The sequence below is a fragment of the Dromiciops gliroides genome, chromosome 3 (genome assembly GCF_019393635.1).
Source record: "Dromiciops gliroides isolate mDroGli1 chromosome 3, mDroGli1.pri, whole genome shotgun sequence".
Taxonomy (NCBI): Eukaryota; Metazoa; Chordata; class Mammalia; order Microbiotheria; family Microbiotheriidae; genus Dromiciops; species Dromiciops gliroides.
Genome location: NC_057863.1, coordinates 467,715,273 through 467,739,093, shown reverse-complemented (window position 1 = coordinate 467,739,093; position 23,821 = coordinate 467,715,273). Strand labels below are relative to the sequence as shown.

The window sequence follows — 23,821 nt, the reverse complement described above, 5'->3', positions numbered from 1 at the left end:
TTTGTTCCCAGTTCCTTGCTAATACACAAGGTATTAACTATAAATATTTTGTTGTATATGGAAGCTTTCCTTCTGACTTTGATCTCTTTAAGGTAGATGCCTAGCAGTGAGATATTATTAAAGAGGATTTAGACTTTTTACAAACTCTTTTTCTTTTGGTTTCCCTGTCTCTGTCTCTGTCTCTTCCCCTCCACCCCCTCTATAATTCCAGAAAATTTACTATTCATGGTAGATCATGAAATTTGACATATCAACTGATCAGATTCTAAATTCTTGCTTATATAGTGCTACTTGTTTCAAAATAGGCACATACCACACAGATTACAATTAAACACATTTATTCTGAATCACTTTGATTCAACCATAGTAGGAATGTTACTGTGAATAAATCTGGAATATACCTTTTCAAGTCTCCCTCCCCAATAATTACTTACAAAATCCATATTGAACACAATACCTGCTTTTATGAGAGTTACCATTTCATCATCTTAGCCATCCCTACTTCTCCCCTGATATGTTGGCCATATCTCCAGCCCAGTTTCTCCCTATAAAGGCCTATGAAAAATAAATAATAATGGAATAGGGAGGAGAGGCAAAGGATGTTAAATTACTCTCTGACTCATTGCAAGGTTTCTTTTTGTCCTTTCTGATTTCTTTTAGCCCTCCGACATAGATCTGGTTTTTTTGTTGTTATTGTTGTTGTTGTTGTTTGGGGGTTTTTTTTGTTTGTTTTGGGGATTTTTTGTCTCATAGGATCATAAATTTAGAGATGAAAGGAATATTTAAAACCACTTAGTTGTCCTCATTTTACAGATGAGGAAACTGAGATATAGAGAAGTGATTGACTGACAGCTATTATGTGGAAGGTCCTTGATTTCAAAGTCATCACTCTTTCTACTATTCAGTAAGATATGAACATTCTTCAATCCACAAGAGTAAAATGATTTTCTTTTAAGATTAAATTTTCTTGCCTTAAATCAATGTTCAATCAACATGGTATTTCCACTATGAGAACAATCTCATTATTTTCACTAGTATTTCTAATGTCAATACATTTTTAAAGTACTGAAGACATGACTCCCTGTGGTATGTAGAGTTGAAGTGGGGGCTTTCCCCCCTGAATGCAGGACATTTTCCAGTAGAAAACAAAAAGTTTCAGGAAATCAACTGCCTTTTATTGTATCTCAAATGATTCCTATTTCTGAAGATGCTGGAATGGAATATAAGGTGCACTGGCTTATATACAATGGCACTGTTTGGTTTTTTCACTAAAAGGAGAGGAAAGGGGAAAAGTGGGACCTCAGTGTTGTACTCACTCCACCATGCAGGTGCATCCATACCTGCTATCTCAATCTATATGCTATACTTCCCTTCATCATGAAGCTGGTAGGTGGCTCAGTGGATAAAGCACAGGACATGGAATCAAAAAGAACTGAATTTTAATTCTGCCTCAGAAACTTACTGTTTGATTCTGGGAAAGTTACTTAATCTCCCTCAGCCTCAGTTTCCTCAACTGTAAAAAGGAGATAATAATAGCATCAACTTCCTAAGGTTGTTGTTTGTAAATGACAGGGCTAGAATTCAAAACCAGTATAAATTTAAATTCAAATCTAGCTCTCAAATGTATGGGGAGGGTATATGGGTGGTAATGGTAGCAGAATTCAACAAAACTTAGCTCTCACCCTGGCTTTGACCCTGCTCTATAATTGACTGATTCCCAGGGATGTCTCTCTCAGTTGTCTCTCAAGTCAGAAAGCCATGGGTTCAAATCCTTTCCCCCACCCTCACTAGCTGAGCCTGTTTTCTCATCTGTAAAATGGGGATAATATCTTCAATATCTCTTTCACAGGACTGTGGTAAGGCTCAAATGAAATAATATGTGTAAAGTGCATTACAGATTTTAAAGTGATATATGTGTCACAAATGGTTATAAGCCTTTCAGAAACTTACATCAATACCTATGAGAAATGGCTGTATAGTAATAATGCTGATTTTCTTGTATTACTCATAAACTCATTCTTGAAGGTGAATCCTAAAGAGGAGTTCCAAAAATATTTGGAGCAATAATAGCACCATTAAAATAAGTGTATATCATTCCAATAAGGCTATGAAAAAGAGAACATTAATATGTATGACTAAAATCTGGTTTATTCTGGTAAGTGTGTGTGTGTGTGTGTGTGTGTGTGTGTGTGTGTGTGTGTAACATCATGGCACAGTGAATAGGGTGCTAAACTTGGAGTCAGGAAAATCTGGGTTCAAATCCTTTCTCTGTCCCTTACTGGCTTTGTAACTGGGTAAAGTCACAACTTTTCAGTACCTCAGGCAACTCTCTAAAGTCTTATCTACTAAGCCATCTATGGCTATGATCTGCCTTGCTGGATAATGTCTCTGCCTGGAGAATTTCTCATACTGACAAAGATCACAAATCCTTTGAATATTTGTTTGTATGTACTACATACACAGATGTGGATATAATGGTTCCCATGTGATGCACAACACAAAACAATAGTACTGGGTCAAGAATTTGGCCACTGAATTCTGATAGACAGCAAATGAATGCTTCAGTGTTTATCAGATTCATTTTGAGAAATGTCTGAATTTGTCATGGGGGAGGAAAATCATCACATCATTTCTATTTAATGAGAGGAGGCTGTGTGGAGGAGGTGGCATTTAAAATTTCCTTGTGCCTTCCTGCCCAACCCTCCTACCTTGGAATCATGATGTACTACATGGCTCCCAATAATCTAAAAAATGCTATGAGTAGCACAGAAATGCTTTACTGTCTTGAAATGACCTAGGTCTAACTCACCTTCACATTATCTATACTGAAAACACCTGAGATCAGAAGGGTTTTCAGAAGAAACTGAAGAAGAGGCAACCCTCAAAGGTGGCTTCCCCTTAATCAGTCACACAGAATATAAAGTAAGCAGTTTCGTGGTTCAGCAGGTGCAGGTGGATGAATCACCAGAGTGGTAATTGTCTTTTTTATACCCAGATTTCAGTTTAGTTCCCTACCAAACTCTAGATGACAGTAGACACTGCAATTTCATGTAGACTCCCTCTCTTCAGCCTATTAGGCTTCTCCAAAGGTTGCCTCAGACTTATCATGTTCCAGACACCTTTATTTTCTTTCCCCCTAAACCTGCTCCTCTTTCTGAGGGTAGTCACTAATGTAAAATAAATTATCAAGAAGTAAAATAGGATGGAGACTGAGAGAAGGCCATTGGATAGCAGTTAGCAAATTACTGGTAACCTTGAGAGAACAATGAACAATTTAAACAGGATATTGTATCAGAAGTTAAGCTGCAAGGTATTGGGAAGTAAGTCAGAGACAAGGAAGTAGAGGTTAGGAATATAGAAGGAGTGTGGTTGTGAGGGAGAGAAGATACAAAAGGATGAAAACTTGAAGGGTCAAAGGTCAGGTCAAAGGACGTATAGGCAGAATTTTAGGCAGCACAAAAGGAAGTAAGAAGGATTTAAATATGAGGTGATAGGATAAGAGGCATATATAGACAATTGGATTTATCAGAAAGAAGGGCTACTTACTCTCCAGAATCTGGAACAAAGAGGAAGATAAGTTGATAATATAGGAAGGGGTGAAGGACTATGGAAAATGAGGGAGATCATGACAGATGGCTCCATTTTCTCAACTAGGTAGGAAGTGATTGTTATTGCTGTTATTTGTCCACTGATAGGACCATGACATCAAGGTAATTTCATAACTTGCAGTTAATTGGATTTAAGTGAGGCAGGGCTGTGCAAAGTCACTAGCCTCACTCTCTCTTCTGGAGCCATCTGGGTTCAGTGTCAAGACATAGATCAGGATGACTGGGGATGGTCCCTAATGCAGTGGGAAACCCTGGTCTTTTTAAGCTCTTTAAGGTTTTGGTAGGAAGTGATATGCTGAGAGAAGGGAATATAGGCTCTTAAAAAGAAAGTAAATGGGTTGAAATAGCCCCTGTTTGGAGCATGATTGAAATTCAACTAAGAAATACCAAAAGGTCTGCCATATAGCAATGTGGGAGACCACAATGTGGGAGATAACAAAAATTTGTAGTAAAACCAGCACTATTGGGTGGCTCCCTCCAGTGGTTTGCAGCAATACAGGAGGAAGAAGGGGAGAGAATGTAGATGGTACAGGCAACTTAGCTTCGAAGACTGGTGGGTCCAAGGAGAAATAGGATACACAGACAATCAGTAAGAGAGCATATACTTGAATTGTAGCACAAAGAAGAGCCCAAGATGATGAAGGAAGGAAAGTGAAGATGGAGCAGACTAGAAAAATTGGGAGGGATGGAGGTGAATTAAAAATAGGTTTAAGAGTGAGACAGAGGAACAGAGATTATTATCATTCTGATTATCTCTAGGCAGGACTATTGTTCAGTTCAGTCATTTTTCAGTTGTCCAACATCTTTGTGACCTCATTAGGAGTCTTCTTGACAGAGATGGTGGAGTGGTTTGCCATTTCCTTTTCCAGCTCATTTTACACATGAATAACTGAGGCAAACAGGGTTAAATGACTTTCCCAGGGTCACACAACTATTAAGTGTCCGTTTTAGCTCAGAGAGGGGAATCTTGGACAATGAAATCATGCAGTTATGGTGAAGGATGAAAGTTATGATCACTGCAAGGTGGAATGGAGATATGTCTTAAAATTAGAGGCAGTTGATGAACAGGGAGTCCAAGGTTTTTGATGGGACATTTAGTGGAAAAAGCACTGGATAAGGCTAAGGACTTGGTTAAATACTCAAGACTTACAACTTACTCTACTCATATGACTAAATATTTTGGGGCCTTCATGACTTTCTATGTAAAATAAGGGGATTGTACTTGATCTTTAGGGAAACTTCTAGTTTTAAGTCTTATGATTTCCCTAACTAGATGATATTTCCAGCTTGATAAATGCTTTCCTATGAGTCAGACCAAATCCTACTTGAGTACTTGAGGTCTACATAACCAGTTAATCGCCATTGAGTAACACCACAACTAATCCTTCTTCTATAAATAGATGTTCCATATCTTGGATCTTCAGATGACTTTACAATTTACAGACACCAAAAACTATCAAAGAGTTAACAATTTTCCTTCCAAATAGAAGGTTTATATACTTTCTCTGAGAAAACTGAAGTCTTAAGGTGTGACACCATTTTAAAATTACAAAATGGTGAACCCTGAGGATGGATTTATTAGAATCTTTCTTTAGCTGTTCAAAGTTGCCAAGTTTTTGAGTCTCTGGATTGATGGCCTCCTATTTCTGTGTTCTTAGCTTGAAGTACCATTCTTTCTATATGGAGAAGAGAGGAGAGAGGCAGGATGAAATAACAGAGAAAATCTTGGGTGGTAATTCTCAACATGTAGTTGGCAGACCTTTGGGGGTCCCCAAGGCCAAAACTATTTTCATAATACCACTGAGTAATTATTTGCCTATTAAAACACATCTCTCTTTTCCAACTACATGTGAGTATAGATTTTCTTTATATACTTCAACCAAAACAACATCACAACAGACTGAATGAAGAAGCAGATATGAGAATCCATATCTTCTGTTAAGCCAAGACATAAAAGAGATTTGTATAAATAGGTAAAACAATGCCACTCTTTCCATTAAATTTCTTTGTTTTGGATAATATAATTACTTTTCATAAAAATGTTATATCACATATGAGTTTATTGTTGTTCTTTTAAATGAAATATTTTCCAGAATTATGTTTTAATTTCTAATATGGTAAATATCAATAGATATAGCCCATATAAACAAAATTTCTCTGGGCTCCTCAATAATTTTTTTTAATGAAGAAGTCATTTTAATCAATGGCTTACCCATATCATTTATAAGCACCAAAGCATGAAGGAAATGTTTCTCATAGTGACATAATTGCATTCAAACAATGGTGACTACAAACAGGCTGGTCCAGACTCTTAATCCCTTAAGTCAAATGAAGCTGTTTTAATACACAACATCAAAGACTTCCAGCGAAGATTTTCTGACCTAACACCATACAATAACATCAGACTGGTAAGATGCATCTGGAAACAGATCCATTAAGATAAATAAATGACTTTGGCGTCTTGAGATAAGACCTTGGATCCTGGTGAACCAAAGTACAGAAGGACATGCTCTCTGAATCAGCAAAGGATGCCCTGAAGCAATGCTGCAGTCTTAGCAGAGGCATGTTGTGTCACTTATAGTTTACCTGTGTACCATAGCTATGATTTTTATTTTTATTTTTGTGGGGCAGTGAGGGTTAAGTGACTTTCCCAGGGTCACACAGCTAGTGTGATTTTTATTTCTTAAAAAATCACTTCTAAAGAAAAATCTAAGTCTCTTTGCCACTTCTCAAGTGTAAGTCAGTAGTTATTTGTCTTTAAAGCTGGCCTTCCGCTTCTCCACAAATGCGCTCATTCCTTCTTCCCGGTCATCTGTGGCAAAGGTTGAATAGAAGTTTCTTCTTCAGTCGAAGTTCTGGTAATGCCATCTCAAAAGCTGCATTCACTGCTTCTTTGGCCATTTCTGTAACAATTTTAGAATTGTTGACATTTTTTTCGGCACACTGGATGGCTTCTTCAACCAGCTTCTCCACAGGTAATATTTTGCTGACGAGGCCTGTTTGCTTGGCTTCTTGAGCTGAGATTCGGTCTCCTGTAAGGACCAACTCCATTGCCAAAGACTCTCCAGCACCTGGGATGGTCCCTAACAGAATCTCTGGCTGCCCAAACTGAGCCTTCTCACCGGCGTAGATGATGTCACACATGAGCTCACAGCCTCCCTCCCCCAAGTGCGAAGCCACTGACAGCAGCTATGATTGGCTTCTTGATCCGTGTGATGGCATCCTGGTCCTTTAATAATGTCCCCGAGTAGCAAGACTGGAAAGTCATATCACACATCTCCTTGATGTCTGCTCCAGCTGCAAATGCTTTTTCTGAGCCCGTCAGGAGTATGGATCCTATAGATGGAGCCTTCTGAAATACTATCAGGGCCTGGTTAAGCTCATTTATCAGAGGCTGGCAAAGTGCATTCAGGGCCTTTGGCCGGTTCAGCTGAACCAGCCCCACATGATTCTTCTCCCCTTTCTTCCCCGTAATGATGTATTCAAAGTCACCACCCGCCACGTAGGTGAGGCCTCAGGCAGCCGGGGCAGTGGCAGCGGCGGAACAGGGCAGACCCGCGGAGCAGCAGCGTGGACAGAGCGGCCATAGCGCGCAACCTCACACCAACAGGGTCACAGTCGCGATCGTGGCCTCTCCGGCCAGAAAAGCCCCTCACCTCAATAATTCTTAAGATTATAAAGGGACAAAAAGTTTTGAGAGTCACTAGTCTAGAATCAGGATGACCTGCATTCAAGCACTGTCTGTAATCTGTAACCGCGCAGAATGTGACCTTGGGCAAGTTATGCTATAACTTTATAGTAACTCCATACTTCTCTCTAGGACTCAAAAATCACTGAGCAAGAGCCAATCTTCATTGGTAGAAGGAGTTTCCTCATCAGGGAGCTGCAGACTTTGGTGAAATCACAATTCTGGACTTAAAAACAAAAATGTAGTGCAATGTCTTTATTCTGTAGAAATGATGTACAGAGAGGCAGCTAGATGGCACAGTGGATAGAGTACTTGCCCTGAAGTCAGGAGGATCTAAGTTTAAATCTGGCCTCAGCCACTTACTAGTTGTGTGACCCATGGCAAGTCACTTAAGTCCAATTGCCTCCAAAAAACAAAACAGAACGAAACTGATGCATGGAGCTATCTGGGAATGTTCATCTCAGCATATTACTGGTGCTTTTTTTAACTTACCTAATACACTTTTTCTTGACTGAAGATACCATGACTAAAATACTTCTACAAATACTCTTCAAAAACAGTTTTACTTTTCTGGACTTCCCAAGTAGGATGAACAGGGCAGCCAGTGTAACTCATTTTAGATTGGTTGGAATCACATACATTTCTTTGGTCTTGGGTCAAAATGAAGTAAAATGACATTGAAGCCAATGGTTTCTAGCTGCCTCTTCCTCAACTTGTGTGAGGAAACAAGATGCACCTGGAACCAATCAACAAAAGTGCTAATCTTATCTGAAGTGTCCTATCACTTCTCTTGAGAGTAGTGAAAGAATCAGGAGCTGGGTTTTCCTAATGTGGATTGGGATAAAAATGAATTTGAGACTTTAACGTGCTTCACTGAAGTATGTTACATTTTAAAGACTTAGATCTGGTCTTCAAGGATCCCTGATTTCACTGGTGTGTGTATGTACTGGATCGATCAAGCCTGGATTTGGCAGGTATGTTTGGTGCTGCAGCTTAAAAGATAAACTGCAACAGTAGCTGCTCTCAAGAGGCTTACAATTTACAGAAGGGATACATCACATACATATCTACATATATACACATGTGTATATGATGTGTATATACTTATTTATGTACACATCTCCATATATGAATATAAAAATACATAAAATCGATACAGGATGATTTGGGAGAGGAAGACATCCATAGCTGGGAAGATCAGAAAAGGTTTGATGTATAAGGTGGCACTAAAAAAGAGCCTTAAAGGAAGATAAGGATTCTAAGGGATGAAAGAGTGTCACCTGTGAGAAACAGCAAGAAAGTCAGTTTAGATAGAATGTAATATCTATGATGGCAATTAATGTGTAATGAACATGAAAGTTCGAGTGGTGCCATGTTCTAAAGGGCTTTACATGCCAAATAAACAAGTTTATATTTGATCATGCTGATAATAAAGAGCCAAAGAAGTTTATTAAAGAGGGCAGTGACATGATCAGACCTATGCTTTAGGAAGATCACTTGGTCAGTTGCATAGGGATGGATTGGAACAGAGAAAATTGAGTGAAGGAAAATAATTAGGTGGCTTTCCCAATATACCAAGCACAAAATAATGATGGCTTGAACTAGGGTGGTGGCTGTGTAAGGGTTGAGAAGAGGATGGATACAAAAGAATTTGTGTGGGGAACAATGATAAGATTTGACAACTTTTTGTATATGAGGAATTAAGGATGACCCCAAGATGGTATAACTTCATGATTAGAAGGCTGGTGGTACCCTGGACATAATCAGTGAAGTTTGGAAGAGGGTGTGCTTGGGGAGAAATATAAAGAGTTTACTTTTGGACATGTTGAGTTTCAGATACCTATGGAACATCCAGTTCAATAATTAACAAGCAATTTGATGACTGACTACAGCTTAGTACAGAGACTAAGGCTGGATATAGAGATCTGTAAGTCATCTACATAGAGATGATCATTAAACCCATGTGGTGCTGATGATGATACCAAGTCAGAAAGTATAAAGAGAAAAACAAAAAGAGGGCCCTGAAAAAGGCCTTGGGTTACACCCACAGTTAGGAGGCAAAATATGTGTGATGTGCCAGCAAAGGAAAATGAGACAAGTGTCACCAAAGCCCAGAGGGAGTAAAATAGCAAGAATAAGAGGGTGTCAACAGGGTCAGATATTACAAAGAAGTCAAGAAGGATGAGGTCTGAGAAGGGAACTTTGGATTTGGCAATTAGGGAAAGCTTTGATAACTTCACTCCCTCCACTCATGGCCGATTTGGACTGCAATTCCTCCATGCCTTCTATGAATTGTTGTAACCAAAACAATTCATCACCTGGTACCTAATCTTTACCCTTACCTGGGCTGGTGTTCAGATTACAGACTGGACCTAACTGATCCTCTGGTCAATACTATCCCATGGCTTATCTAGTTGCATTGAAGTTATTCCTGGAGGTTGTTTTAGTTGAGATCAGGTTCACATAGAAGTGACATAAGAGGGTAATAATAATGATACTATGTAATTCCCTTAAGGCATGCAAAGTGCTTTGCACATATTATTTCATTGTATTCTCCTAATAACCCTGAGAGGGTAGGTGCTATTATCATTCCATTTTACAGATAGTTAAAGAGATTAAGTGAGTAACCCAGGGTCACATAGCTAGTTAGTGGGATTTGAACTCAGGTATATTCCTAATTCCAAGTTTGTCACTCTATCCTAGGTCAGCCTTAGAGTCAGAATAGCTGGATTCAAATTCTATTTACAACACAGACTAGGCATATGACCAAGGGCACATCACTTAACTTCTCAGTGACCACTTCCCCCTGTAACCCCACCTCCCCAGGAAACCATCTGACTAAATGTTACAGAACAGTCACTGATCTATATTGGTAGGAGTTCCCCACTAATGAAGTCATAGGTGAAGGTCTGCCTCTTAAAAATATCATTTTTACAAAACAAGAACATATATCTATCTACACACATACACATGCACACACACAGCAACATGACATAGCAGGAATATAATTTATCTTGAAGTTTGGCCAAATACTGTATTTGGTATATATGGACTGTGTGATTCTGGTCAGTAATGCCCTAAGTATCTCTCTAAGACTCAAAATAACCGAATGGTTGCAGATCTTCCTCAGCAGGAGGAGTTTCTTCACTGGGAAGTTCCTTATGCTTCACATGCATGCACCCTGCACCTCGGTAATGCTACTTTGTCTAACATGGTGTTTTCATAGAACCAGTAAGACCCTAAGGTTCTGAACTGTATATCTGTAGATATTACCGAAGTAGAAATCTCAATCAGCCTTCGTCCCCTCTGGGCTCCAGAAAGTTATCAAAAAGAGAGGGTGCTATCAAGGCTAATGAGAAAGTACAACTTTCATTCCCAGTGGGTCTCGAGCCTAGATTGAGCCTCTTACTGCAGCTGTCATGCTCATTCCTGCTTTCCCACAGGCTATTCATTCCTGTCCAGTCCTCTAAATGCCCTCCTTGGGCTTTCCTCTCTGCCAGTCTGTTTACATTTTTCTTCAAAGTCAAGTTCAAATTTTATATTTCCTAATAAATTCCAACACTGTTTTTTAGGCCCTTAGCATTAATGAACTTCATTCATACTCCATTATTTAGTACCTGTGGATATATTATTATATATTATTTTGTTTTGTTCCAATATTCAATTCAATAAACACTTATTAAATACCTATACCAGGAAGCAAGGTTGTGTTATAGAGATTTCCTCAGCTAGATTAATATCTGACTTTGATATATTGATATCTGACTTTTATATACCTTTGAAGTGCTTTGCATCTATTATCTCATTAGATCTTGTAGACCAACCCTGTGAAATGGGTATTATAGGTGTTATCCCCATTTTATAAATGAAGAAACTGAGGCCCAGAGTAACCAAATGACTTGCCCAAGGTCACAAAACTAGTAAAATATCAGAGGCAGGATTGAAACCCCCATCTCTCCTGACTTCAGTCTAGCTCTCTTTCCAATACTCAGTGTGGCCCCCAGGAGTTATAGCTCTGTTTCTTTCCATTGCCTAAGAGGTATGATTTGAGGGGTGTTGGGGAGATGGCCCTTTCTCTCCCTTTCCAAATAGCTATGTGTCCTGTTCTCTGTGTCTTGAAGACTTTTATTTCTCCTAGAAACTATTAAAAAATGATGGCTGAGTATGAAAACAAGGAAATTTTATCAACTTAAAACTGTTACTTGGAGTTGGTCCTGCCGCCCCCCTATTCCTTCCCAATTCGTTATATAGTGATCTATTCACAGCATAAACACAATACAACAAATATTTAATGAATGAATATAATATTCAAATATATTCATAATGCTATAGATTTCAGTTAAGAGCATTGGATTAGAAACCCAGACACATGGGTTCCAATCCCAGCTTTGCCATTAATAAATGTCGTTCAGTTGTTTTTTAATCCTGCCTGACTCTTTGAGACCCCAACTGGGGTTTTCTTGGCAAAGATACTGAAGTGGTTTGCCATTTCCTTCTCCAGCTCATTTTACAAATGAGGAAACAGAGGCAAACAGGGTGAAGTGACTTGCCCAGGGTCACACAGCAGATGAGTTTTCCTGACTCAGGGCCTGGCACTCTCTTCACTGTACTACCTAGCTGCCCCCTACCATTAATTGGCTTTATGAAATTGGGCAAGTCACTTGACTTTTTGAGGTAGGTTTTCTCAGCTGTAAATCCTGTCTCTAAGGTCCCTACCAGGCCCAACATTCTATAGCTGTCACTGTCCATCATGGGGCCATGAGTAAAACATCTTTCTATATTCTGATACCTTGATGTTTTCTAAAGCAATTGCTATGTAATTTCAGTTGATGGGGTGGGGAGGGGGAATGAGGGAATGTATTTGTGTGGGGAATTGGGAAAAGGAAATCCTATTTTTCCTTTCTATCAAAACAAGTCCTGTGTTCTCCAGGAAAAAGAAAAATGTGAACTACTTAAAGTGTGTTTGCAGGCCTTTCTTAAAAAAAACAAACAAACAAAAAAAAACCCTCTACATTTGGCTGCCAGGACACTAGAGCTGGTTTTAGGCATGTGACGGACGTGCTGCCGCCAAGGGGCCCTTGCTGCCATACATGACAGTCATGAAGCTCAGAGCTGTAAATAGCTGACACCCCTGGACTGAGCTGAGTTGAGCAATTTACACAGATGGGCAGTGACTTCTTATGTTCTCATCTCATCCCCATCCACTGGCAAAGAATGAGGCAGAGCAGATACAAACCCTCCTGAGAAAAGAAAGGGGAAGAAGGCAAAAGGTATCTAACTCCAGATCAGAATAGGAAACACGGTTGAGGACGGTTAAGGCAGAAGAAGGGCAGAGCAGTGCTACTTCCTCAGAGGGAAGCAAGAGGGACAAGGCACAAGTCACTGAAAAATGACGCCATTCCCATGTTTGGAGTGGGGGGAGGGAGAAGAAAGGGTGGGTAGCCGGGAAGATTGTTAAACTCCAGGATCAGGAGATGAAAGAGCTTTCTTTAAATGCAATTAGTGCCTCGGAGTACATTATTTAGACATAATCAAAAAGATACACCCACCCCAGAGAGACAACCAACTGCTCTGATCTCAGAAAACCTCCAGGGTTTGCATTCTTTTTAGACCATTCCTTGGGGTCCCTCCTGTTTAAACTAGTTTCAAGATAACAAATTAAGAGAAGGTTTTAGACTGGTAAGGACAAGTCAGGGGCAAAGGGAGAGGCTTTCTGGGAGTGTCTCCCTGGGGTTGAATATCTGGGGTCTGGAGAACATGGGGGAGCATGCCCTGACCAGGAAGCTTTGCTCTTAGATGGACCACTGAATTAGTTTACGGCCTTCAGCAACACACCTAACCCCAAAGATCAGTTTTTAAAATATGTTTTATACAGTCTAACCAGCTTACTTGCCTTGAGGAATAATAGAATTAAAAATTATCATTGCAATCCTATTCACTGCATATTTGGTGTTAAATATAAACTATATCTTATATATATGTATACACACACACACACACACACACACATATATGCTTTCATTTGCTGTATCAAGATGTGACAATTGGAGTGACGCCCCCTCCTGGAGAGATACTGTAGGAAAGCTCTGCCATGAGGAGAAGGTGTCTGAGGGCAAACCATGTGGCTTGGAAGGTCAGTTCCTTGGCGTCAGGAATTGACATCTGATGTTTCCGGTTTAGAGAGGAGGCTTGTGGGATGAAGAAGGGGAGAGGCTCTCGCTTTTGTCAGGACCTCGTGGGGAATGGAGCTAGAAATTCTGGCTCCCTGAGATAGATAGAGATAGGCATCTAGGCCTCTTTCTCTCTCTTCACTAAATTCTTATGCTTCTTAATAAATGCTTAAAAGTCTAAACTCTTACTAAAGCTTCTAATTTACTGGCGACCACTCATTAGATTTTTAGACAGTATAGCTAGAATTTTAGTCCCTTACAAAGAGTATGAATAATCATTATCATAATTAATTTTTCATGTGATGAATTAACAAAGTGTCACAATATGTATTACTCTATGCTTTTGAGTCACAGCATGTAACATTATAATACCAACACAGATTAAGAAACCAAAAAGTGAATTCATTGGATTTGTAGTCCCATTGGGAATAAAGATCAGGATCAAATGATCATGGATTTGGAGCCAGAGAAGAGATCTTAAAGGTCATCTCATCCAAGTCCTCCATTTCACATATGAGGAAATTGAGGCCCAGAAAAGTGTTGGTTTGCTCACAGTCATACATGTAGGAAGTGACAGAACTTGGATTAGATGCCAGGTCCACTCCAGATTTCTTTCCACTAAACCATACCTCCATGAACAAAAGGCTGGTCTTAGAGTTAGGAGGGCCAACTCTGACGCAGAGGAACCTATATAGAAATGGAAGAGACATTAGAAGTCATCTATTCCAATCCCCTTGTTTTACACGAGGAAACTGAGGCCCAGAGAAGTGAAATGACTTGTCAGACGGCCAAGAGCTGAACTCAGTCCTCTGATTCTAAATTCAGCTTTCTTCCTATTCCACAATGCCACCTACCTCTTGTGTGTAAAAGGCTGGCATCTGATACGAACCAGCATCATAACTATGTTCTCCTTAATCTCTCAGTGCCCTGGGTATTTCTCTAAGACAGAATTTGCAGAACACTGGCCATACCTGTGCCTTGAATGCTGGAATTGGAGCCAAGAAGACTCGAGTTAGAGTCCTGCTTCAAATAGAAAGTTGCTGTATGACTCCCAGGACAATCCCTTTACTAGATGCCTCAGTTTCTTCCTCTTTAAACATCTCAACAATACAACAATCCAAGATAATCCCAAAGGACTATTGATGAAACATACTATCCACCTCCAAAGAAAAAACTGATATTGATGGAAGAGACTAAAGCATGCTATTTTTCACTTTCATTTTTTTCTTTTAATTAAGTTTTCTTGTACAAAATGTCAAATATGGTAATGTTTTACATAATCATACATGGATAGCCCATATATGACTGTTTGCCACCTCAGGGAAGAGGGAAGGAGAAAGGGATAAAAATTGGAACCCAAAATTATAAATAAAAATGTTTATTTTTTTAATGGGGATAATAATAGCACCTGTCTCCTAGCGTTGTCATGAAGATGAAAGAAAATACATGTAAAGCGTTTTGCAAACCTTGAAGCATTATAGAAATCTTAGTAATTATAATGGTGATCAGAATTGGTAGAGGGAGTTTCTGAAGAGTGAATTCTCTGTACCTATAAAAATCAGGACTCAGACCAAATCCCAGAGATAATGATGGTGGGAAAATTGAAATTAATCAAAATATGTATAAAGAGAGTTAATGCATCATCTTACTTGAAAAAAATAGCTTCATTTTGCTATTTACCTTCAGATGGAAATTAAGTTATTCTATAATCATGACTCACCTGGTATGGTTGCCCAATCTGCTATAGGCTCAATCATTACCCAGAAAAGTTGGAGGGGGGAAATGGTGACTATATATGTTTACCATCTGTTCCACATTCTGTCTATGTGAAGATCCAGAATTGCAGGGCCCTGGAGCTGTTGTACTTCCTGTTGTGGCGGGGGAAAAATCCTTTCTGGATGCATTTAGATTTGACATTATTACTGTTCACATGTGCCATGTATGTGATGGGTCCTCTGCTGCATCTGGATTGGTGGTAGTGATCAAGGGACTCTATTCTATAAAACTGCCCACTCTATTTACTGTAGCCTCCTTCCTGAACCATCTGGCACTCAAATCTTGATTATTATGACAAATCCAGATGCTGAAGTAGGGCTGTCAAAACAAATAATTTGATCTAACACTTGGAGACCAGGGCTTTCATTTCCTCTGAATAAAAGCTCTGTGCTCTTTTTCTGGCCAAGTTCTAGGAATTTCCACAACTCTCCAGCAGATTCCAAGTGTTAACTCTGATAGGGTTCTTAAAATGGACTCTTGGAAGAGATTTGAGATCAATTTCTCTTCATTGAAAAAAAAATCAAGGCCTACTTATCAGCAGTGGGGAATTTGAGAAAGTGGTTTTAATTTCAGATAAATCAAAGTAAATACTTCTTGAAAGATTGAAGAAATTCTTAAAATTAATCTGTTTAGTATTTTTGTTTTAGTCAACTTCATACTAGAAGAGAGGCATGCAACATAATAGAGAACAAGATGCAGAGTCAGGAAGACCTGTGTTCAAACCCAGCCTCAGACCCCTACTAGCTGCGTGACCCTGTGTAAGTCACTTAACTTCAGTTTTTTCAACTAAAATATCAGAGATTACTTTTTTTGGCACATTGTAAGCAATCTGTAAGCAAAAAGAATGAACTTTCTACTGTGATATAATCTGAATAATAACAATAATAAAATAATAACAAATACACAAATACTAAGGTTTGTTTTTTTTTTTTTAAATAGGCCGCTAAAGAGAGCTGGGCCTGGAGTCAGGAAGACCTGAGTTCAAATCCAGCCTCAGATCCTTAATAACTGTGTGACCCTGGGCAAGTTGTTTAACCTGATTTACTTCAATTTCCCCATCTGTAAAATGAGCAGGAGAAGGAAATGGCAAATCACTCTATCTTTGCCAAGAAAACCCCAGTTTAGATCACAAAGAGCCAGACACGAATGAAAGGATTTAGCATCAACAAGAAGTATGAAAATGGATTTCTGACCTCATTGATCTAGGTATTCTCTCCAAAAATGCAGATCATTATCCATCCATGCAATGTCTATCCTATGGGACTCAATAATAATAATAATAATAATAATAATAATATCAATAATAACTGAAATTTATATATTTTAAGGTTTACAAGACTGCTTATACATAATCTCATTCAGTTCAATAAACATTTACTATTAAGTGCATACTCTGTTGTCCCAACATTTAGCACAGTACCTGCCACATAGTGTGCACTAAATAATTGTGATTTGACTTGAAGTGTGGGTGCTCCAGAGACAAAAACAAAATATTCCTTTCTCAAACAGTAATAGCAATATTGTACAATGATTAACTGTGATAGACTTAGCTCTTCTCAACAATACAATGATCCAAGACAATTCCAAAAGACTCATGATGGATAATGCTCTCCACATCCAGAAAAAGAACTATGGAGTCTGAATGCAGTTCAAAGCATATTATTTTCACTATTTTTTCTTTTTTTGGTTGTTGTTTCTTGTTTCTTGTGTTTTTTCCCTTTTGTTCTTATTCTTATCTCACAACACGACTAATGTGGAAATATGTTTAGCATGATTGTAATGTATAAAAAATAACCTATATCAGATCACTTGCTGTCTACTGGAGGGGGGAAGGGAGGAAGAGAATTTGGACATCGAAATCTTACACAAATCTGACAAAAATCAATGCTGAAAACTGTAAAAAATAAAATAATATAAAAATATTCCTTTCTCTCAAGGAGTTTATTGTCCTCAAAACTCTATGTAGTTGGTAGAACAATTATTATTATTATTTTTTTTTTTTGCAGGGCAATGGGGGTTAAGTGACTTGCCCATGGTCACACAGCTAGTAAGTGTCAAGTGTCTGAGGCCGGATTTGAACTCAGGTACTCCTGAATCCAGGGCCGGTGCTTTATCCACTGCGCCACCTAGCCGCCCCCTAGAACAATTATTATTAAACCCATTTTACAGATGAGGAAACTGAGTATTTTGGGTTTTTTTTGTTTTTCTGCGGGGCAATGAGGGTTAAGTGACTTGCCCAAGGTTACACAGCTAGTAAGTGTCAAGTGTCTGAGGCCAGATTTGAACTCAAGTCTTCCTGAATTCAGGGCCAGTGCTTTATCCACTGTACCACCCAGCTGACCCCGAAACTGAGTATTATTAAGGGATTTTCAGGAGGGTACACACTAAGAATCAGAGGCAGTATTCAAACTAGAACTTCTGACTTGTCAGATTGTCTTTTCACCATAAAAGGGCACCTCCTACATGGTTTGATTAAACAAATGATTCTTTATCACAAAGTGAATGCAAAGGAGAATCCTCCTCAGGCCAGAGCCAAAATAACATCAGAACTGTCACTCTCAGCTTGGGGTTCTTTGTTTATTTTTTGCTTTCCTTTTTTATTTTGTAATGAGAGACCTTATAGGATATGTAGGTATTAAAGTGGCATCTTAGTTATTTGAAATATAACTCCTTCTTTGGATCATAGGTTTATAGCTGTAAGAGATCTCAGACACAATCTGGTTCAACCTCCTAATTTTATTTGGTTTGGTTTGGTTTGGTTGGTTTTTTGCAGGGCATTGAGGGTTAAGTGACTTGCCCAGGGTCACACAGCTAGTGTCATGTGTCTGAGGTCGCATTTGAACTCAGGTCCTCCTGAATCCAAGGCTGGTGCTTTATCCACTGTGCCATCTAGCTGCCCCACGACCTCCTAATTTTAAAGATAAGAAAACTGAAGCACAGGGAGGTTAAATAATTTTCACAAGGTCACACAGCTAATTAATGGCATAATAAAGATTGGAACATAGGCCCTCTGACTCTAAATTCAGCACTCTTCCCATTTCACCATGCTACCTCATTTTTTTTTCTGTCATATCTTTAAAGTACATTAATTTTTTTCCAGTCATCAACCCTTTCCTTCTTTCCACCCTTCCACCACTAAAACAAAGAAAAACAAAATCCTTATAAACAAATATGTATAAGCAAACAAAGGAAATTCCCATATTTGTCATGTATGTCCAAAAATTTGTCACATGCTGCAGCCTGTTAGGAAGTTGCTGACTTGTTTATTAAGTACTTACTGTGCATAGTATTTGGTTCTGGGAAAGATGCAAAGTAGATAAGATATAGTTCTTATGGGGCAGCTAGGTGGCACAGTGGATAAAGCACTGGCTCTGTATTCAGGAAGACCTGAGTTCAAATTCGGCCTCAGACACTTGACACTTACTAGCTGTGTGACCCTGGGCAAGTCACTGAACCCTCATTGCTCCACAAAAAAAAAAAAAAGAAAGAAAGAGCATGAGCTCTTTAAAAAAAGAAAGATATGGTTCTTGCTCTTATGGAGTTTACAGTCAGGAAGGGAGAAAGATGATAGACAATATTACATAATGAGCATACTAAGAAATTGCTAGATTAAGTTTGCTATAAGGATGGGGCAGCTGGTATCAATGATTTATTTAGGAGAACAGGGAACATCATCATACTTTTACCTTCCCTGGCTTCTGAGGGATTGTAATCTTCTGGTCCTTCACCTGCCTCATGGACAGTTCCTTCTTTGTCTTCTCACCCCTTAAACAGTATGAGCCAGAGCTCTTTCTTCAACCTTTGCCTCTTCTTTCTACATTCTGTCCCTTGGCAACACCATTCATTTTCCTGGCTTCAATGATCGATCACCTTTCTGCCAGTTACAATCTGCATGACTTCAAGAAAGTCATTTTTACATCTTGTGACCTTTGTTTCCTCATCTATAAAATAAGAATGTTAGACTAGGTTATCCCTTAAGAATCCTTCCATTTCTAAATCTATAATTCTGATTCCTTCTGGAGGCAGTGGCCATTGAATCTATCTTTAAAAGCTTTACAGGACTTAGGCAAAGAAGGAGAGGGAGCCATTCCAGATTTGGGAACAGACTGGGCAAAGTCATAAAGGTATGAGAATGCAGGAGATGTTTTGGGGAGCATAGAGTACAATAGTCTGAGTAGATCATAGAGAAAGTACAGGGATAATATGAGAAAAAGTAGGAAAATTAAGGTGGTGTCCGATTTGAAGAGCCTTAAATGTCTGATAAAGATATTTATAATATAAAATATATCATAATATAGTAAATGCCATATTACTATGTATTATTTATGCTATATTATGCTAAATATGTTATACTATATGTGGCTATGTGGTATTTGTTATAGTTATATGGTATCATAGTATAAAATTATTGTATAAATAATATAAATCACTGAAGCTTTTTGATCATAAGAGTGACAATCAGATCTATGTGCAAAAAGATTATTCTGGGGGCAGCTAGGTGGCACGGTGGGTAGAGCACTGACCCTGGATTCAGGAGGACCTGAATTCAAATCTGGCCTCAGACACGACACTTACTAGCTGTGTGACCCTGGGCAAGTCACTTAACCCCAATTGCCTCACCAAAAAAACAGACCAAACCAAAACAAACAAAAAAATGTTTATTCTGGCATCAGTATAAAGGATGGGGGGCAAGGGGGTATCAAAAGGACAGAAGTAGAACAATCTATTAGGATGTTATTATAATAGTACAATTAGGGACCCATACTATGCTGGTAGAGAAAGAATGAAAAGTGTGGGCTCATGGGAGAATTATCTCCATTGATTAGGACTCTGTTATTTATTAAAAATGAGAAGGGGGGCAGCTAGGTGGCACAGTGGATGGAGCACCGGCCCTGGATTCAGGAGGACCTGAGTTCAAATCTGGCCTCAGACACTTGACACTTGCTAGCTGTGTGACCCTGGGCAAGTCACTTAACCCTCATTGCCCTACAAAAAAAAAAATGAGAAGGAAGAGTCAAAGATATCTCCAATCTGGGATAGCGAAATCATAGAAAAGGTAAGTCAGGAAGAACAGACTTGGGGAAAAGTTGAGTGAAAGATGTCAGTATGGCTTTAGATAGAAATGCCCTTAGATATTTACAAACAGAGGCCTGGAACTAAAAGAGATCAGAACTGGAAATGCATATACAGAAGTCTTCTGAGTTGAGGCTGTGGGAGGGAATGAGATTGCCAAGGATTAGAGTGTAGAGAGAGAAGAAGGCCAAGAACTGAAGAAGCACGCCCACATTCAGGGGTTGAGAAAAAGATTAGGAGCTAGCAAAGGAGCCAAGAGAAGATGCTTTTAAAGCAGTAGGAAGAGGACAACCAGCAAAGTGTGGTGTTTGTGAAGCCAAGGAAGGAGAAATCTGCCTGCTGAGCTTTCAAACTCTGGAAAACATTGAGGATGAATTCCTAGGTCAGCCAAATTGAACGCTAAGTTCAGCACTGGATGCATCTACATAGATGTTTTCTGATTTTAAGATGCAAAGAAGCAATTGCAACTAGAATTGCCCTTTATAAAACAAAATGTTTATCTTATTAAAATTGCTCTTTCAGACAGGAACCATAACTCTATCACATAAATAAGGTGAGTAGGAGATATGAATATACTTCCAAAAACCCAGAAAGGGTACAGCAGGGAGGGGATGTGGGTATAACAGCAATAAGGCAGGACTGGGCTCACAAGGCCCACTGTCACACATAGCAAGAATCCTTTAGGTTAGTTCTGTTTTTCCTGTTGTGCTTACCCCTTAGTAGGGCCTCTCCCAAGCTCAGGTGATACCTGGGTTGGACTGACTAAATTCCTTTCAATTCCCATCATAGTACTGGACCATGCAGATTGCTCTCAAGGTTTACTTAGCAACACTACAGGGATGGAGTGAGGATACTCAATTTTAGAAACTATGCCCCAATAACTGCCTTCCTTATAATTAAAATTAAGATTGCTGAGCATTTTGGGTTGCTTTGGGCAGCAAGGTGGTACAGTGGATAGAGCACCAAGCCTGGAGTCAGGAAGACTCATCTTCCTGAGTTCAAATCCAGCTGTGTGACCCTAGGCAAGTCACCTACCTCTGTTTGTCTCAGTTTCCTTATCTGAAAAATGAGCTGGAGAAGTAAATGGCAAACCACTCCAGTACTTTTGCCAAGAAAACCCCCAATGGGGACATGACTGAAAAGTAACTGAAATGAACTTTGTTTGCTTTGCTTAATTGCTTTCCTCATAAGGGATGACCATGGATGCACAATAACCTTTCAAAAAGAAAGTACAAATATTGGGGAGAGGAGGGGGAGGGGAGTTAATGTATAATATGGATAACGGTGAGCCTTCAGTGCTTATTTCTATCTCCTGGGAATTCTCTGCTCATAAGGACTTTCTATAAGAGTGATCGGGAGATGGCCTCAGATGCTTGACACTTACTAGCTGTGTGATGTTGGGCAATTCACTTAACCCTCATTGCCCCACCCCCCAAAAAAAAAAAAAGAAGAATGATGGGGAGAGAATAGAAAATGAGACTCAAACTCCCTCTCAGTTTGGTTCTTTAACCTTGGGTAGAGGTTAGGTAGAGAAAGTTAGTTTCAACTGTTGACAGGCACAAGATTTGGGGAGATTATCTGGGGATTTTAATGATTTATATTCTTGCCTGATGCTGAGACCCATGAGCTTGGCCATGTGGTTGAACAAGAAACCTGAGCTCAAGCAGACATCACCAAGTTTGTTAAATACCAAACACTGATATTTTAGTATTTTCTCACAACCCAGCAAAGGTTGCACTTGGGATTCCATTATGGTCATAAAAATAGTTATGAATTTTTCTTCTTTTTGCCATTCGACATAATCATGGAAATGATGAGTGCTAGGAAATAATAAAGGAATGCTACCAGCACTATATGCATAAGAATACAGCTTTGCAAATACTGACAAAGTGAGCTGAGAGAGGGATAATATAAATTGGCATCAATTATCTCTAAAAGAAAATGTTGAGGCAAAAAGGGAAAAGCAGGAGGGAAATGGGTTTATTTCCACATTCTGTATGAATTCTGAGGTGAATTTAAGGCTTGAAAAGGGAAAGAGAGACCTGAAATTGCTCTTTTCCCCAACCTTTGCCTCTGCCTCACCCTCATGAATTTAATCAGTTTACTTTTATAAGACAGAAGGGAAAACAAGGTGAAGGAAGGGAAAGGAACAAAAAGAATGGTAGAATGTAGGCTCACAAGAATCTAGATTTAGAGCTAGGAGGAACTCTAGAACTAATCTTGTTCAATCCATTCATTTTGTAGATGAAGAAACTGAGGCTCATAAAGACAAGAATGACTTGCTCAAGGCCACAAAGGTAGGCTAGCAGAGCCAGGATTTGTGATCAGGTCATCCAGCGTCAAATCCGGCTCTTTCTGTAGAAGGCATCTGGGACCAGTTTTCATCTATTCAGAAGTGAATCACAATGAAAGGTCTCCTTCCACTTATGGAACACCGAGGTTGAAAAGTAAAAGTGGTAAGGAGCAGAGCTATCATTCAAACCTAGGTCCTATGACTATTCTAAATCTAGTTCTTTCCACTAGACCCAGGTCAGAGGCAGGCAGGGTAGGGGGAGAGACAAGTCCCAAATTTCCTGCAAAGTGATAGAGGCTATATACATAAAGAAGAAACCCAAGCCTAGATATGGCTGTGGTTTCTAGTGCCAACCAGATAATAATAGGGAAAAGGTACCCACTCTCCTCAGGGACTCTCAGATGAATAACGAGTGCTCAGAAGTCATCCAAGGGAGATGGGGTACCTCTTTCCCCACTCACAGACAGAGTTGCTTTGCCTCAACCACTCTCAATTGTGGGCTCAGTTTCTCTCCTCTTGACTTTCCTAACACTTCTCCCCTCTCTTTTGTTTTTGTTTTTGTTTTTTGTTTTTTGCAGGGCAATGGGGGTTAAGTGACTTGCCCAGGGTCACACAGCTAGTAAGTGTCAAGTGTCTGAGGCCGGATTTGAACTCAGGTACTCCTGAATCCAGGGCCGGTGCTTTATCCACTGCGCCACCTAGCTGCCCCCCTCTCCCCTCTCTTTTAACTAACTTCAGTTTTCCTCTCCTTACTCCTCCCTACCACCTCCCCACTAAAGTCAAGTCCCCTTTTCAAATCAGCCTTCCTCAGTTATCATTGCTTAGATGTGCTTGCCCTTGTACGCTGCCTGTGCTCTGTCTCCTCAACTACTCCTCAGCCCCTGCTTACCTCCTTTTTTACTCTCCCTTCAATTCTCTTCCCAGAGTCTGAAGCCAGTTTTGAGAGCTCTTAAAAGTATATATTCCTCTCTTAGGGTTTAGTTTTAGTTTTTTGTTTTTTGTAAGGCAATTGGGGTTAAGTGACTTGCCCAGGGTCACACAGCTAGTAAATGTTAAGTGTCTGAGGCCGGATTTGAACTCAGGTCCTCCTGAATCCAGGGCCGGTGCTTTATCCACTGCGCCATCTAGCTTCCCCTAAGGTTTAGTTTTAATGGTAATCCCCTTTCTGCCCCCAATTCAGGCTTTCCCTAATTGCGTTTCCTCCTCCTCCTCC

The 23,821-nt window shown here is 39.5% G+C and overlaps 1 pseudogene; it reads right to left on the bottom strand.

The window, feature by feature from the left end:
- Positions 1–6,355: 6,355 nt before the first annotated feature.
- Positions 6,356–7,195, bottom strand: LOC122745688 (annotated as a pseudogene).
- Positions 7,196–23,821: the final 16,626 nt, after the last annotated feature.